Below are 15864 nucleotides of genomic sequence, written 5' to 3' on the forward strand. Positions count from 1 at the left end.
GCCCTGTGGGTCTAAAGGGATCTCTGACACATACCAGATGCAGAGGCAACAGACATTTTCACCAGCTCCCACAACTGTGTGAAGTCTAATCCATAAAATAAATCCCTCATTCTATATCACTCAGTGCTTCTGCTTTTCTTATTGAACACTGCTGTTACAATTCCATATAGAAGTCATTTGGAGTCGAGCCTGAAAAATAAGGTAGGTGAGCAAGCTAAGTAAATATTGTTTGGGGCCACAACTTCAGGGTCACAATGAAGAACAAATCTGTTTTTCATACAGATCATAAAATGGATCTGAAGGCCATTCCCAAAGAGGAGTTCCAAAACTATTCTGAATAAGGATTATTGGGAACGATAGTATTCATTGGATACTCTTTGCAATGTTTGTTTACAAAATTTCCACTTTCATTTGCTTATAGTCACACTTCCCCCATATCCTGGTTTGTAAAAGGATGATGTGACCCGCACAGTAAATGATGGCAGGCAGTGAAACAGAGAATTCAATCAAGTAACAGACTGTGCAGTGTTGGCTTGGAATGTTGTAGAATCTTAGGGAGAAAGGAAGCATCTGGATGAATCAGGCAAAACTTCAGAGAGCAGTGAGACATGATTAAAACAGGAATGAAATTTAGACAGGGGATCAGCATAAGCCAAAGTACAGAGGTGCCTTGGAGCAGGAAGATAAAGCAACTGACTATCTTCTATCTTGACTCAGTGTGAATTTCATGAAGGAAAATTTGTCAGTCTCCCTCTCACTGACAGAACCAAAACCAAACTTTTGCCTGAAATTTGATGTCCTCCATACCTGGGCCCTGCTTGCTCTCCAGTCTCATTTCCCCTCCCACATCCCCAAACCTGGCTTCCATCTGTTTTGAAGAACTTGAAGTCTCCAACATTCACTTGTTCAGTCAACAAACATGGATCCCTACCATGTGCCAGGCACATGCTAACAGGTAAGGGTGTGGGCTGGGCCTTCATAAAGCTTATGATCTAATGGGAGAGGCAGAACAGTAAACAGGCAATTATAACGAAGCATGTTTGTGTGATAGGGGCAAATAGGAGGTGAGGGTCTAGAAAGACTTCCATACGAGAGACTTTAATACTGAGACTTGAATGATGAGTTAGTTACCAGGTTAAGAAAAAGGCAGCAAGGTCAGAAGAAGAGTGACGGGGCCGTGGGAGCAGCCTGTGCAAAGGCATGAAAGACTGAGAAAGCATGTGCTCTGGAGGAACTGAAAGTCATTTCCTGTGATTGGAGGCTGAGAATGGGGAGAGCTGAGAATGCAGAGAGCAAGCCAGGGCAGATCGTGCAGAGTCTTGTCAACCATATTATAGAGTCTAGGCTTTAACCCCCCCAAAAAATGGGAACATGGGAAGCAAGGGAATAATGCATCCAATGTTAGTTCTGGCTGTAGAGAATGGGTTGGGATTGGTGGGGAGAATGAAGGTAACACTGGAAGTACATAATTGAGGTGGAGAGAAAGAATATAAACTAAAGTAGCTTAGAGGCAATGGAAATGGAGGGAGGTCGATTTAAGAGATATTTAGGAAATTGAATGGACAGGACTGGGAGTTTGCTGACTGGGGGATGGCAGATGTAAGGGAGGGAGAGGGAGGAATTGGGGATAGTGGTCAGGTTTCTTATAGAACAGTGGGGTGGCACGATTCCCAAAGATAGAGCACACAGGAGGAGGAGGAGGCTTTGGGAGGGGCGTGATAAGGACTCTGGGTTTGGATTCATGAGTGAGACACCTGTGGGACATGCAAGTAATATAGCGCGGACATAAGTGGATCTAGAACTCAGGAGACTGACGATGGCTGGGTCGATCAACACAGAGATGATAAATGGAGAGCCAGATTGGCAGTGATGAAATGAGAAAGAGAAAGGAGCAGAGACAGAATCCGTATTTAGGAGAGAAGCAGGAGAAAAGGATCCAGCATAGGCGACTATGAAGATGTGACTGGAACTGGAGGAAACCCAGGAGAGTGGTGTCATCCAAGTAAAAAAAGGAAAGTACTCAAGAAATGAGGAGTACTGAGGGGAGCCGACCCTTCCAAGAAGCTGAGACAAACAAGGATTGTATTATTAGGATTCTTTGGCTGCAGGTAACAGAAACCAACTTGAGTTAGCATAAGAGGAAAGAGAGGATAGATCACAGGAGTGTCAGCAGGACCCAAGAGCAGGAAGGACTGCAGGCAAGAACTTAAAGCTCTCAGCAAGCTTGCAGCATTTCTCCGCCTATCGGCTACATTCTCGTCTTTATGCAGGTATCTTTCCTTGGCTCATGAGGCTGCATAGGACTGGAAGATGTTCGCCCTATGGTTCTGACGATACAGCTTTTCTGGTTAAAAGATTTGCCCAGGCTAAACTAGAATCCCAATTCCTGTGAGAAAGTAGAAAAGAGGGTGACAGAGTAGAAGGGAAGAAAAGAGGGAGGGAAGAAGAGAAAGGTAGAGGCAGAGGGAGAAAAAAGGGAAGACAAAGAGAGAAAGAAAGAGGGAAAGAAACTGATTGCTCTAGAATAGATTTAGGTGATCACCTCTGGTCCAATCATCTATGGCCAGAGGGAAGTATCTTAAAGTATAAATTGGGCTCCTAGGGGTCCATCCTGATTGGCAAAGAGAACGATTAAAGGAGATATTATGAGATAAGCAAACACCCTAAATTGAGGTTTCTGTTACAAAAACTGAAAACTATCCCTTGGATTTGAGGCTAAAATGTACTTATTGACTTTGGCAGAAGCAGATGCTATGGAATGGTATCAACTGAGGTTGGTTTGCAGGGGGCTGAGAGGTGGATGGAAGAGAAATGAGGACAGTGCATAGAGACAACTCTTTCGAGTCCACAGTGAAGAGCTTCAGAGAGAGCTGGTATTGGGGGCTTTGTTTGTTGGTTTGCCTGTTTGCTGAGCCCTGCAAGAACTGGGCATATTTGTATGCTGACTGGACAGAGTCTGTAGAACATAGTAGTCACGTTGGCATCTTGAAGAACATGCAGAATCCCAGACCCTACCCTGAGGATTTGGATTCGGCAGGCCAAGGGTAAAATCCAGGCACACAATTTGTGGGACCCGGAGCAAAATGAAAAATATGGGGTCCCTTGTTAAAAAAGCAAAAAAGTGGTCTCTCCACCTGCATTCTGATTTTAGTTGTTATTTAATGTTTCACTCCCTCGGATACTTGCTGGGCAAGCGCAGTTTACGTTGTGGCCGAGTGCCCAGGGCCCTGCACTTGAAAAAGTACTCGGTATCATTAGTTATCAGGAAAATGCAATTAAAGCCACAATGAGGTACTACTACTCCTCCACCGGAATGGCTAATATTAAAAAGACTAATTATACCAAGTGTTGCCAGGGATGTGTTCGGAGTGTACTTATAAACCGGCTCAACCACTTGGGAATGTGACATTAACTACTACACCTAAACCTATATTATCACTCAGCAATTCAACTCCATATAATGGTACACGTTCATCAAAAGAGATATATAAGAATATTCATAAACCTTTATTCACAATCGTCCCAAACTGGAAACCCTCAAATGTTGATCAGTCAGGAGAATGGATAAATATGTCACATATTCATAGAGTACTATGTGCACAGCTAAAAATAAGTGAACCATTCATATAGTATCATTCATAGTTGACTTTCACAGACATTATGTTTGTTGAACAAAAGAAGCCAGATACAAAAAAGTTCATACTGGGCCGGCCCGGTGGCTCAGGCGGTTAGAGCTCCGTGCTCCTAACTCTGAAGGCTGCCGGTTCGATTCCCACATGGGCCAGTGGGCTCTCAACCACAAGGTTGCCAGTTCAATTCCTCGAGTCCTGCAAGGGATGGTGGGCAACGCCCCCTGCAACTAAGATTGAACACGGCACCTTGAGCTGAGCTGCCGCTGAGCTCCCGGATGGCTCAGTTGGCTGGAGCGCATCCTCTCAACCACAAGGTTGCTGGTTCGACTCCCGCAAGGGATGGTGGGCTGCACCCCCCTGCAACTAGAAATGGCAAATGGACCAGGAGCTGAGCTGCGCCCTCCACAACTAAGACTGAAAGGACAACAACTTGACTTGGAAAAAAGACCTGGAAGTACACACTGTTCCCCAATAAAGTCTTTAAAAAAAAAAAAGTTCATACTGTAGGATTTCATTTACGTAAAGCTCAAGAACAAGCAAAACTAATTGATGATGATAGAAATGAGAATAGTGTGTACCTTTGTAGGGGTATAGACTAGAAAGGGGCATCAGGGAAGCTTCTGCAAGTGTTGGAAGTGTTCTGTATCTTAGTCTGGGAGGTGGTTATAGGGATACATGTAAGAAAAATTCTTTAGGCTGTGCACTTTACTGTATGTAAATTATACCTAAAAAATAAACAAAAGAAGAGAACTCCACTGCTCAGTATAACTGGAAGTGCTGCAACCCTTGAAGGAAAATACCTCAAAGGATGATTGCAATGTGGGCTGAATTCGATGCTCCCTTTCTTGGTAAATCATGGTGGTTAATGATGATGGGGGCATCATAGGGTGATATCCAGGTCCTCTGGATCACGAGGCTGGGTGACATAAAATTGCTTGAACTCACTTTCTGTATGACATCCTATATCTTGTCCCCTCCTTCCAGCAGAAGATTGGGTGGGGAGATGGGCTTTCCCAGACACCAAAAGGTGTCCTGGAAGCAGTTATAACACTCTCCTCTCCCACAGTTTCATTCTTCCCAGACCTGAGCAGTGGAGGAATGTCTGAAGAGGTGAGGGATTTGGGGATCCTGAAGGTGAGCATGTCAGAATCTGAGGTCTGGGAGCCATTTTTATGAGAGGTGAGTGCTACTGGTCATTTTTGAGCTTCTTAAGCTCAAGTCCCCAACCATGTTCTAGAAGGCTGATGGTGACCATGAAGATCTGATCAGGAGCTTTGCTAAACATCCGAAGTGATATAAAGAGTCAAATAAAACAGCCAAGTAAACAAACATTAATTCACATTTAATGCAGAGTGAAGACACAGAGTTAAATTTCCCCATTGTTTTATGTTTCCTGTCCTTACAGAGCATGGGGACAATTCTGATAGAAATTGGGAGTTGGAATGAGGAAAGAGGATGACGGAGGGGCTCTGTTACTGTTTCCCTTTCCACTCAACTGAAACCATGATGTTGTCTGTGGCCTGGAGATGGCCAAGTCCATCTTTGACCTTAACACTCTAAATTCTACCATCTGAAGGGAAAGTGGAGAATGAGGAAAATTAGGGGGATCCTTCATGAAATGTGTCTATTCCATGCAGGGTACTTAAGGCAAGAGTGGAGCTGCTTACCCACGGCTAAGACGCCTCAGGCATCCATGGTGCCCTTCACCAGCAGACAGACTCAGCCCTGGCTTCCTCCAGAGACTGAACTTTTCTTCTCAAGTTCTGACATTGTATAAAATAAAAAATTGTCACCAGGCTTAGTCTGCTCACTCCTTTTAGGAGTGGAGAGTTATTTCTAGCCAGTCGTGTAGTCTGGATAGAGAACATGAATGTTTTCTTTGAGAAGCAATATTAGCCTTAGGTTTGCTTCCAGTTTGTGTTTTGGGTCTTCTCCCAGAGGTTTCAGTGAGGAACCTCATGTCTCAGAGGTGAAAAAGAAAAAAAAAAAACACACCAAAAAACTGAGTTCTGCAAAATCTCTGCAGATTGGACACTATGTAGTTAGCTTTGTTGCTATAAACATAATTTTAAAAAATTTCAAGTGTTTCTGTTTTTCTCTCATGAAAAAAATGTGGTTTTATATACACATACACACTGAGGGGCGGGAGATAGTGTTCAGAACAAGATGTTTCTCATTCCATTTGTTTCAAGCAATAACTTAGAGACTCTGGAGAAAATAAACCATACATAAATAGTAGAAAACAGACCGCATCTTGTTGCTATGGCAACGCCCTACTTATATCACATTAAGCTGATTCATGTCTTTTCTCACCTCACTGTTAATAAATTATGGTGGCTGATGACAATTAAGCTGGCAGAAAGAGTTGGCTTGGACAAGTTGCATATTAATTTGTCATCCAACCCTGGAGAACTCATAATCTTTGGGGGTGGGGCAGGAGAAGCTACCTTTTATCTAATAATGTATTTCTTATTTTTTATTGTCTTTTTCTGTTTCACTAAAAAGTGTATTAACAGGAGTTTCACATTTAGATAATGATTGTTTCCTGGATGCTCTGTAAGACTTACGACTTTTGTGGAAGGAAAAAAAAATGCACATGAGCAACAGAGCTTGGAAAGTTCCCTTCTGTCTTTTCCTGCTCCCTAATCCTTTCCACTCCAAAGTGCTTAGGGGCTTTAAACAATCCTCTCCTCTTTTCAGATGCTTTAATTCATATACATCCCCATATCCACACACACAAAAAGTAACAAAGTTAAAAGACAGACCAAAAAACTGGGTTAAAAGGTAGATAACAAACCAGGGAAAATATTGGCAACCCACATAACAGATAATGAACTAATTTCATTAGTATACCAAAACCAAACAAAAAAATCCTCTTACAAATCAAACAAAACCCAAACCGAAAAAAACAACCAATGAACAGCCCAGTAGAAAATGGCCAGAGGATATGAAAATCAGTTCACTGCAAAAGAGATGACTAGCCAACAAATATCTGAAAAGATGCTCAATTTCAATCATCATTAGAGAAACTGAAATAGCAAAGAGATGCAAATTTTTCCCATGTTAGATAAGGGAACATTAGAAAGCTTTGAAAATTAAAACATTAAAAAGATTTGAAATTGGATATGATGTGGCGGAAAATAGGCCCTGTCAGACACTGTTTATAGTAGCATAATTTGGCATGTGGAAATAAATGTGGCTATACTTATCACAATTTTAAATGCATATGCCCTTTGATCCGGAAGTTCCACTTCCATGAATTTATTGATAAACATACTTGCATAAGTGGTTAAACATGTTTTTACAAGGAATTCATTGTAACATTGATTGTAATAGCAAAACAAAAACAAACAACAAAAAATCCCAACCTAGACAGGACTTATGTGCCCATTAATAGATGATTGGTTAGTAAAATTGATTCATTCATAACACACAGCTGTTTAAAAAGGAAAAAATTTGTACCTACAGAAAGATGTTAAGAATATAACAAGTGAAATTGCCAAGTTTCAGAACTGTATGTGAAACTTGATTCCATTTATGATAAATATATATATATATAATATACATATTATTATGTAATAGAAAACGCTATTATTTGCATAGAAAATTTCTGGAAAGAGCCACATGAGTAACCGTAGTTATTTCTGTGGAGTGGAAATAGACAGTGAGAAGGCAGGAGATGAAAGGGGAGACACAAGAATTGAGATAATTTAGCTTTCATTTTCTACTCTTCTGCACTATATTAATTTTTTAACATGAAGATAGATTACCTTTATGAAAAAAAGCCTTTAAACAGCATGTGCACACACACACACAAATATGGATACATCTTCATATTTATATCTCTATATATATATACACACACATATATATGTGTCATTTCTTTGTCACCACGACAAGTTAGAAGACATATAAGATAATTCTGCCCACAGTCTAACTGAGAAACATAAATGTGAAAAGTTAATAAACAATACAAAGAATATCACACAACAGAGATCGATCATGTGCCTATAACCAGCATCTACAGTGGTATTGCAGGAGGTAAGAAGAGGAAAGTCACTATGACTGCAGTAGTTATAGAAGATAAGGGCATGAACACTGGGCAGCATCTGGGTACAAGACACTCCAACACGTCACATAGAGGCGTGATTGCTACTAACCAGAGTGGTGCTGGTTCAGCCTTGCAGACAATGACTCACCCTCTGCAAGCCTCCTCTTTGGCTGTAAATGGTATGAGACCGAGCTGAAAATTATACCTGTCCTGCCTTTGAAACTCCCTGCCTGCTGGCTGTAAAAAGTGCTACTGACTGGTTTCTGTTAAGAAATGTCTAAGGCTCTGTAGTATAGATAGCCACTGCTTCATAATTAGTGTTGATTTTGTGCATAGGTTAAGAACCCAAACTCCATGTGGTGTTAATCTGTACCATTTGGATCTGGTGCCTGAAACTCTGGATTAGTGGGAAGTCCCTTTACTTACTTCTGCCCTCTTGGAGAAGCTAAGAATCGTGGTTAAGAGCATGGATTGTAGAGTCGGATTGGATATAAATCCTGGGTTCACTGACTACTAGCTGTGTGTCCTTAGGAAGATAACCTAATCTCTCTGTGTCATGGTTTCTACTTCTGTAAAATGTGCATAATTATCAACAACCTCATGGGGTTGTTTGAGGACCAGATGGCTGAATAACATACAAAGTGGGAAGAATAGTCTCTGCACACACGGTTATTTACAATATTACTTATTCTTACCAGAGACAACAAGAATATCCTGAAAGTTCCCAGAGAGAAAAAACAATCACACACAACACATTGGGAATAGGAAAATAACAACGGTGACGTAGCAGTAGTAACATTGGAAGCCAGAAGGAAAAGGAATAATGCCCACAAAATTAATTTTCACTTAGAATGTCAGGTGCTGGCAAATCGAGCATGAGGATATAATACAGATATTTCCAGACATACAAAATCTCAGAACTTTTCGCTCTCAAATGGCCTTTCTCAGGAAGCTGCTGGTATATGTATTTCATCAAAAAGAGGGACTAAATCAGGAAACGAAGACATGGCAACACAAAGCCCAGCACCCAAGGGCAGGAAAGTACTCACGGGATTCCAAGGCTGAAAGCTGTGCTGCCCACCAGGAGCAAGTCAGAGCAGCTCTGCAGGAGAAATGTGGAAGGAAGGGTAGCTTGTCCAACAGGACAGACTGTGGGAAACTGAAGTGAGAGGCACGCTGCAGAGCTACTGGGAAATATTGGAAGACTTAGCAACAGGTTCAGGGAAAATGAAGCAAATGAAAACATGAAGCAACGAATAAGGACAAGAAAATCAAAGTATCTTGTAAGAAAGGCAATGTAAGAAGCGTATATCACTCAGCAGTATGCAAGATTTATTTAACATAAAATGACTATGGATTAAAAAGATATAAATATTTTGAGAGAATGGGGAAGAGTAGAAACTACGTGAAAGTTTTCTGTTATCATAATAGCAAAACAATAGATTATATATAAATTGATGAATCAAGAGAGAGCTGTATACATTTATTATTTGGAAATATAGTGACAATAGAAGAAACACCAAGTGGATGCCTTTGGGGGTTAGGGAGGCAGGGGCAGTGAGGACAGCGATTGGTGGGGTTTTTTTAATATCAATTTTAGTACTATTTGGCTTTATCAGCTACATAAAATTTCAAGTACTATGTAAAGCTAAGTTTTTGACACTTCTGAAATGACTATGCTTCATCCTTAGTTCTCTGTCTATGAGGCCCTGAGCAACTGATGCTTTAAAGTCAGCTGATATGTTTAAAGATTCTGTTCAACAAAGAGAAAAAAGTAGAGGAAATTTGTTTATTATCATTAATTTTTATTTATCTTTCTAGTTTTAGCCTTTAAGAGGTTGATTAAGCCCTTAAAACTTTATCATCACATATTCTTATTTTATTTAAAATGTGATTAAGGGCATAGCAACAGATGGGAAGTTTACATAACTGACAGTAAAACTAGGATATGTATTGGGGGGAAATATCAGTATCACATAAGATATAGATATACAAATCCTAATTAATTATAGGAAATTAAATGTAATAACATGTTAAAAAGATGAATATTCTGTGAGCAATTAGCATTATTGCCAGAATAGAAGATGGCTCAAAATTAGGAAATTTATTAATGTAGTTCACGATAGTAATGGGTTACCTGAGAAAAACTATGTGCTCAGTATGATAGGTACAGAAAAGAGATTTGATAAAATTTAACATCTATTATTAATCAAAACTCTTAAACTAGAATGACATGGAACTTTGTCAAGTTGAGAAGGGGCATTTTTCAAAAACCAGCAGCAAATATCATGCTTTATGGTGAACTACAAGTGACATTCCTCAATTTTTTTGGAAAGCCCATTAAGATCTGGAACAAGACCAGGAAGATCATGGGTGTTATTCAACATTATTCTGACAGCCCTTGTCAAAACAATAACATACAAAAACAAACTAGGAGATTCAATTATAGGAAAGAAAGATATAAAATTGTTGTTTGCAGTTGATATGATCACCTACTGAGGCAACAAAAAGAATTAACTAAAAAACCTAGGATTAATATGAAAGTTTAATAAAACGTCAGATCACTAGATATTATTCTCCCACCAACTTTCTTTCTCACGTGATCAATTACAAAATGTAATCAAATAAATTTTCATTCATGATGGTACTATAAAGCACCTCTGATAAACAGAAGTTTAAAACATGATTCCTCACTTAAAAATTGCACAGAAAATGAAGCAAAATGTAAACAAGTGGTAAAGGAATATCTTTTATTATTCTTGCAACTTTTCTATACTTTAAATATTACATCAAAATAAAAAGTTAACAAAAAATTCAAGAGAGACAAAAAAGAAAACAGACACTGCAGAAAGGAATATGATTGATCTGAACATGTAATTGGAGACACTATCTCCAAAGCAAGATTACAAAAAATAAAAAGGGAAATTAGGAGTAAAAGGGTGATCCATAGAAGGCATATCCGAAAGTTCTTAAATGGGAATCATAAAAGTTCCAGTGGGGGGGGGGGGGAAAGAATGGAGAAGATGCAATTATGAAAGAAGAAACAGAAAAAAAACTTTACTGAACTAAAAAAGTTTTCAGATTGAAAAGGCTCAGAAAGTGGTGGACAGAATTCAAGAAAAAGAAACAAATCTGACCACATCATAGTGAAATTTCTATACCCCAGGGATAAAGAGGGAATCTTATAAGCTTTCAGACAGTGATGTGCCTGCCTAAATGAAGATACTCAAGCCAGGTTTAGATTCCTCATCTGCATTACTTGATTCTAGGGATAGTGAAACATTTACAGACACTTGGAAAAAAAAAGACCACAAATTAAGAGTCCTATTCTGAGCCAAGTCATCATTGTAATGAAAGCAAAAGATAGACTTTTTTCCGACATACAATGGCACAGAAAATTTATGAACATATGCTCTTATTGAAGAAATTGCTTGAGAAATACTTCAACTAAATAAAAATTAAATTCAGAACAAAGATTTCAAAATAGGTTACACACACACACACACACACACACACACACACTAAGCAACAGTGGTAAGCCATAAATTAAGCACAATTTATAGTTAAATTTAAATGGATGATATGAATGTGATTGCAGGATTAAGAAAATATTCTTGAAAATAGAAGAATCATTCTATAAGGAAAGATGTAAAAATAATCTTAAACTAAGTTTTATACTAGTTTAAGGAAAAAGGAAAAACAGAAATGGGGTGGGAGAGAGAATGAAAGAAGTGAAAAATTAAGTGTTCAAATAGTTTCATCTGAGTGGTAAGAATCAGTTATCAGTTGATCAACCCAGCAAAATTAAGAAAAGGGAAAAAAGAGGAACCATAGTAAACTATATTAATAGATGTAATGTAAGATGAAAGCATTGAATTCATATAAATGAGATGAACTCCCTATAAAAATAAAGACTCTGAAACATTTTCTTTCTAAAAGAAATGTACCAGTAACAAAATACTAAAACTTGAAAACAAAGAAAATAGATCATGCAGACACAAAGTGTTCCGGCTTGAATCCTGTCCCCTCAAAAAAAAAAAAAAAGATAGGTTGAAGTCCTAATCCTCAGAGCATACCTTACTTGGTACCTCAGATTGTGACCTTATTTGTAAATAGAGTCTTTCTTTATAGAGGGAACCAACTTAAAGTCATTACAGTGGGCCCTAATCCAATACGACTGGTGTCCTTACAGAAAGCTGAAATCTGGACACAGATGCAGACATGCACAGAGGAAGACAGTGTAAAGACAGCCAGGGAAAGATGGCCATGTGATTAGAGGGATGCATCTACAAGCCAAGGAATGCCAAGGATTGCCAACAAACACTAGAAACTAGAACTGGCAAAGAAGGATTCTCCCCTAGCGCCATCAGAGGCAGTACGGCCCTGTTGACACCTTGTTTTCAAACTTCCGGCCTCCAGAACTGTTAGACAATAAATTTCTGTGGTTTTAAGCCACCAAGTTTTTGTTATTTTGTATGGCAGCCCTAATACACAGAGTAAGCAGGAGTGCCTAAGTTATCTAATAATACAGACTGCAAAGCCAAAAAACATTAAATGTAACAGAAATGAACATTTTATAAGGATAAATAATAGAGCCCGTCAAACAAAATACAACATTTCTTCTTATCAAACATCAGCACAGCAAAACATTTATGGCAAAATGCTCAGAAACAGAAGAACTTGATAAAAACTACTATCAAATGAAGGAGGGGGTAATATTCCTCTTTAAGAATTTAGCAGCTCAAACTGACAAAAAATAAATACGAGATAAACAGAACTTGAATAAGCAACAAATTTGATGCGAGACAGACAACTTGGTAATGAAGTTACACATTTGCACCCACAACTCCTTGGATATGTGAAAAACAAAACAAAATACCGGTAGCTTCTTTATTTCTTATAATGGTCCAATCTTCCTTACACGCTCTTCCTGACTGGGCACTAAAAGGAGTACTACTCATGTTTGCTAATTAATGGTATCTCAGTCACTCTTCCATCTTTCGCCTCTTTTGGGTACATACTCAAGAGTTTCAGATTTCTCCTTCCAGTCCCCACCACTCACAAAAGGCTGTCTGTTTTGCAGCAGAGGGGTCTTGGATCTGTGTGGGCAGGACCTGGGGCTGCCTTCCGAGTCACTGCATTTCTGCAATGATGTCCCTGCTCCACCTGCTTAGGAGGCATCCAGTGCCTACGTAGCCTTATCATCCTTCTCTGGGCCCAGGCAGGCCCCAGCACCCCTCCTTCGGATCTGGTACTCACTGCATGCACTCCTCCAAATCAAACCAGCATCAGATCCCTACCTTGGTCCACCTGCAGCCTCTGTGGAGGGGTCAGCTTAACCCTCACTCTAGAAGCCAGCCACCCACCCTGGGGGTTATGTGGGAACTTCTGACTCTCTTTCACACTGCACCCTTGTTGAGGGAGGCAAGGGCCCACTTGTGCTCTCTCTGCCTAATTTCACCATGGTGCCATGCTGATATTGTCACAGTCTGGCGCTTGTCCACAAGATGGAGAGGAGGCCACTCTATGTGGCAGACAGTCTGAGGAGTTCCAAGTGCAGGGACAGGCACAAGCCCACTCTGAGCCCGAGTTTCCTGACATATAGTACTTGCCACCACAATGCTCTACCACCAGCACCAGTACCATTACCCTTAGAATCACTCCATCCTCGATTTCAGCCTGGAGGAAGGTGGTCAGAGCACGGAGCTTTTCCTTCTTCCAATACTTTTCTAGCAAAGGCTTCACACACTTAGTTTTATCTACTCATGGTTTACTTTAAATTCAGCATGCAAATCTCCATGGCCTAGGCTTGGAAATGCTAATGAAATGTAGGGAATTTAGAAAATCCTTTTCTCTGGTGAAAGCATGATTTCTAAGAATATTGTTTTACTTTAGATTGTAAAAGCTCTATTTTGGCGATCAAAAGCTGAATACCACTTTCTCTTTTTATTCCTGCTGTAACTGTCCGAATTCCTACCTAAGGCAAGAGATTACTCTGGGGAGTGTAAGAACACACATATGGAAATGTAAAAGAGAAAAGCACATTCATTGAAAGCATTTAAAGCATAAACGTTATCCCTGTTTACACAAGGTTTCTATAAACAGAGAAAACACATTCTTTTCAACTGCTTATGGAAGATCCATAAAAATTGATCATGTACTTGGCTCAAAGAACATCTTAATAGATTCCAGAACATAAAGATTTTACAGGCCACATTCTCTGCCCACAATTCAATTAAGCTGGAAATCAACAGAAGAATATAGAAACATAACAAAACAGAAACGCTTTACCACTTCAAAATTAAAGAATGCTTTTCAAAATATCCTCTGAAACAAAGAGGAAATAAAACCTGAGATCACAATTTATTTAGACATTAACAAAAGGATAGCAATTTATAATAAAATCTATGGAAAATGGCTAAAGTTGTACTCAAAAAAAATTTATAACCTTAAATATCTTCATTATTTTATAAAAGAAAGAATGAGAACAAATGAACGTATCGCTCCTCATACCTCTAGTAATGATGAGGCTTTTAATGTCACAGTTTCATTAGGTCTCGTCACAGATGTCCTGCCAACCCCTGGGGTCCCTGGACTTTGTCTCTTATGTCCAGTACCTACAAAGCCATAAAAACCAAAGATCAAGTTTACCCTGTTCAGCAAATGCCCTCAGAAAAATTCAGTTTCTTTTTTTAAATTTATTTTTTAAATTTATTGGGGTGACAATTGTTAGTAAAATTACATAGATTTCAGGTGTACAATTCTGTATTACATCATCTATAAATCCCATTGTGTGTTCACCACCCAGAGTCAGTTCTCCTTCCATCACCATATATTTGATCCCCCTTACCCTTATCTCCCACCCCCCAACCCCCTTACCCTCTAGTAACCACTAGACTATTGTCTGTGTCTATGAGTTTCTGAGAAAAACTCAGTTTTATTGCTCAGCTTACATGTCTGGGTTCTTTTACTCTTTTTCACTTAGTTTATGGCCTGAGTATTTTTTATTTTTTTGCTAGATCACTAATGTATTTAAAAAGATACATGCAAATTTGTTTTCACCTGAAGGGTTGACCAGGTTACCTAGTTTACCTTACTGCTAGAAATGGACATCTTTTCTTTTTTGACTTTTGGGCAATCCTTTATTAAGAGTTCCAGGTAGTTTCTGATTTTCAATTAGGAAACAGTCTGTGTTTTAAGTCAGCTTCTTCAGAAGTCCAATCTAATATTTGTTTTCTTTATAACATTAACTCTCAAACAATGACTTCATTTTCAAGTCCCTTGTGTTCAGCTGGGCTTAGGGGCACACAGCAGCAGAGCCGGTTGACATATTCACTCTTTCTCTCATTGCATCTTTGTAAATCTTTTTGTTACTTGAAAATCACACATTATTTAAACTGAGAATAGTTTTTACATTATACAGAATGAAGCAAAGTAACTATGTGTAAATGGTTAATTGTATAAACAGAAAATATAGGCCCTTGATATTTGTCAGGACACCTAAAGTCATGAATTTGTTGTGAATAACCAAATTTCTAAAATACTGCCACAAGATATAATTTCTTACTCAATTACAGAAAATTACTACTAGAGTTTTAAATTCCTTTGAACTTTTAAAGAGTTTTCTAAATATAGGGTTAGAGTCTTAGAAAACTATTAAGATAAATAAATTGAAGTAAACTTATCCTACTTGCATAATGACTAAAGTAACATTAATTGTAAACATGGTCTGAAACTGCAAAATCCAGTCTATACTGATGAGACAATGTAATTGTGGCTGTTCAAAGTGTTGTGGACAGAGCAGAATGACAAGTCACAGGAGGTTAGCAGGGTCGTCCTGTCCTTCTGAGTGATTTTCCAGCACCGGCGTTGGAAGAGGTGTGGAAAGGGGACTGTAGAAGAAGATACAGTATGAAAGCAGAAAGCCAAGGACCCACCCTGGAAGGCGTTCTAAATGTTAAGTACTTCTTTAAAGAGCAACATGATTGACAACTGCCTTTTGTGTCCTTTGCAACTCTTTCAAGTTCTTGGCATAAAGATGACACATGCATTTCCAAACCAAAGTAATTGCCTTTGAATGTAAGCAGACTTCTTGTGAGTTAAACATCTCTATGCTAGGGCACGTTTCCAGTATGAATTTCTTCAGTTTGAGAGGAGGGTCAGCTGAAGCCGAGTGTCACA

The 15864-nt window shown here is 39.1% G+C and overlaps 1 long non-coding RNA gene across 1 annotated transcript in view; it reads right to left on the minus strand.

Moving 5' to 3' along the window:
* Nucleotides 1-15864, minus strand: part of LOC109456352 (uncharacterized) — a 282160-nt gene that overhangs the window by 151682 nt on the left and 114614 nt on the right. The window contains exon 5 of the long non-coding RNA XR_012496351.1: nucleotides 14197-14300. This is a non-coding gene — a long non-coding RNA (uncharacterized LOC109456352). The remainder of the gene's footprint in view (nucleotides 1-14196; nucleotides 14301-15864) is intronic.

The sequence above is a fragment of the Rhinolophus sinicus genome, linkage group LG05 (assembly GCF_036562045.2).
Source record: "Rhinolophus sinicus isolate RSC01 linkage group LG05, ASM3656204v1, whole genome shotgun sequence".
Lineage (NCBI taxonomy): Eukaryota > Metazoa > Chordata > Mammalia > Chiroptera > Rhinolophidae > Rhinolophus > Rhinolophus sinicus.